General features: G+C 36.6%; 1 long non-coding RNA gene across 1 annotated transcript in view; it reads left to right on the forward strand.

Moving 5' to 3' along the window:
* The first annotated feature begins 570 nt into the window (after positions 1–570).
* The window catches only part of LOC105299103, a 7962-nt gene continuing 5453 nt past the window's right edge, over positions 571–3079 (forward strand). Inside the window, exons 1-2 of the long non-coding RNA XR_002782883.1 lie at positions 571–653; positions 1043–3058. This is a non-coding gene — a long non-coding RNA (uncharacterized LOC105299103). The remainder of the gene's footprint in view (positions 654–1042; positions 3059–3079) is intronic.

Here is a 3079-nt window from a genome sequence, read left to right on the forward strand (position 1 = left end):
CATTTCAGACTTATATTAACAAAATTTTTTTTTTCCTTGCAGGAATTTCAAATAATAAAGTCCTTTTAAATAGTCCTAAATATATGATACTGAGAAATCTCTTTTTTGTTTGTGTTTAGGTTTTGTTCAAGATGAATAGCTTTTCTTTTTCTAATAGTCCAGGGTTTGCTATGAGCAGTAGAGAACTGCATAATGCAAATATTTTCCCTGAGTAATCGATCATACTTAATCCAGCTTGCAGTATGAATATTTTGTTTATGTGAGCAATGCCTGTATTTTACTTTTAACCTGATAGCACAGTCACCACTTTAATTTTTTGCTATTTCCATAAGATACATAAGATATTGTAGCTCTAGAAATAGAAGTAATATTTGTTGTTTTCAGATTGGAACCTCTGAACGCATTGTATAGAAAGCAATAGTGAATTTTCATACTAAAAATGATCTTCTGTTTTTATCTCATGTTCATTAAAATATTCTTATGAAATGCCAAAGCCTCATGATTTCTTACTTTTTTGTTGTCTAATTGCTAATTTTACCATTATTAAATGTACTTAATCATTCTTCATTTAAAGGATTAAAGAAACCTTCTACCCTGATATTCCGAATCCAGAAAATTGTAAAGCATTACAGTTTCAAAAGAGTGTCTGTGAGGTAATCCTTTGTTTTTTATACTTATCTTTGAAGTACTGGCTCTCTTTTTTTTTTTTGTCTTTTGTGAAAAGTTTTTAACATGCAAGTATCACCCTAAGTAAAATATATTTAAAAAATAAATGTTCTACTATCTGCTGAAGTTCTAAAATGATTAATTTTAAATCATTTGTACCATGTTTTTTTCCCCCACTACCATTAACAGCAAGAAAAATATTGATATGCAGAAAAAAACTAGCTTTGCTCTAGTATGCACTACAGAATAGAGAAAATTTTTACAAGCAGATGTGAAAAAATATATACAGAATAATGCCCCTTTTTGTAGGGGAGCAGGGTACTGCAGCAGCTTTTAGTGCTATTCTTAATCTTTGTTTTAAATCTTTGATTTCTAGGGAAACAGTGCTCTTAAAACACTGGAAATGAATCCTTGTACCCCAAATAATGTCGAGGTGCTGGAAACTCGAACAACAGTTCCTAAAATAGAAGATACAGAAATAATCTCCCCAGTAGCTGAGCATCCAGAAGAGATCTCAGATGCAGAACCTGAAAACCATGTGGTTGTGTCCTATTGTCCACCAGTCGTTGAGGAAGAAATACCGACCCCAGGAGTGGATGAAACTGGAGGGACCTCACAAGTCATTTATATCGATGTTCAGTCCATGTACCAGCCCCAAGCGAAACCCGAGGAAGAACAAGAAACCGACCCTGTGGGCGGGGCAGGCTATAAGCCACAAATGCACCTCCCAGTTACTTCCACCATGGAAGATCCAGCCGCAGAGGATGACTTAGATACAGCTGCAGGTTACAGACCTCAGGCAAATGTAAATACCTGGAACTTAGTATCTCCAGACTCTCCCAGATCCACAGACAGCAACAGTGAAGTTGTGTCTTTTGGAAGTCCGTGTTCCATTAACTCCCGACAATTTTTGATTCCTCCTAAGGATGAAGACTCTCCTAAATCTAATGGAGGAGGGTGGTCCTTTACAAACTTTTTTCAGAACAAACCCAACGATTAATAGTGACACCTGTCACTTCCGTCTGCCATCTCAATAAGCTCTCATTGCTAGTGTTGCCGCACCGGCACTGGGCATCTTGGAGGGATCCTGTGAAGTGTGGTTAGTGGGAGGGACTTCATTACATGCAAGTTACAGTGAAACTGTTAATGTGCTTCTAATGTAGTCTAAAAGCCAAAGTACAGTAATACAGAAATTCAATCCACACCACTCGCGATTTGGAGCTATTTGTGATTCGAGCCAGAGAATTCTCACATTCTCTACCTTCAAGAAGCACTGCAAGCCTAATACTGTCTAGTCCATACGTGCAAAACAAATCTCCCAGCAACCATATTCTGTTCTGTCGTTAATGGTTTTCTCACATGTATGCTTTATGGAATTGTAAGCAAATTTGCAGGCAAGGGAGAAAAATGTCAAAGTAACAGATGATGTTGATTTGCCTGACATTTGCTCCATTCTGGATGAAAACCAAGCACAGATTTTAAAACTTGTAACATTAGTCTCCTCTATCCACAGCATTTACAAGAATTAATATAATTTTTAATGTAGCGACAGCTATTTCGTGTTTTATTTGATAAAGTATGCTGATTTCTGTGCCTACTGTATAATGGTTATCAAACAGTTTTCTCAGGGGTACAAACTTGGAAAACGAGCATGACACTGAGCAGCCCAAATCAGAATCATCTTTTCTTGCTTTGGTAGATTTTTCAAACCTCTCCATTATTTTTTAACTTTTATGCTAGCTTCTCATTTCGCAGTTGGTTACCCTAACATATAAAACTTAAATTTCTAACACTGTAGATCTAAGTTTGTTTGTTTGTTTGTTTTTGAATCTGGATTATTTTTTGTTCCACAGTGTCAGTTTTATAAATATATGAGCAAATTCAATATTATTCATAAACGTATAATTCCAGTGATTTACTATTCGAGATGACTACTAAGCAATATCTGGCTGCATTTGCTATCTTCATAGTTCTGATTGGCTTCATTTCCTCCCGAGAAGACCATGCCATCGAGCCCCGTCGCCCAGGCGGGGCAGTCGTCGGTGTTCCTCCCATTTGTGCATCTTATCAGCTCCTGTTTCTTAAATTATCATCAATCCAGACTGTTTGATCCAGTCTTAACATTTTTAAATGTAAATGAAAAAGACAATACTTCTTACAAGAACAATTACTCAAGGGCTATTTTATATGAAATGTCATAAAATCAGTTTGAGTCAGTGGGCATACCTAGCTCAAAGGTGTAGCCGTTGCTTTGTAAGCTGTCCAGAGTCATGTGTCTCACACCATCCTCTGCCCACCTTTGATTTTCATAAGTGATGTCTAGAATGAATGTGGTTCTTAGAAAAGCAGATGAAAAACTACAAAGTGTATCTTACATTGTCCCTGCCCTCAGGTTGTTGATGCATTTTGTCTT

This window comes from Pteropus vampyrus, unplaced genomic scaffold (assembly GCF_000151845.1).
Source record: "Pteropus vampyrus isolate Shadow unplaced genomic scaffold, Pvam_2.0 Scaffold172, whole genome shotgun sequence".
NCBI classification, from domain to species: Eukaryota; Metazoa; Chordata; class Mammalia; order Chiroptera; family Pteropodidae; genus Pteropus; species Pteropus vampyrus.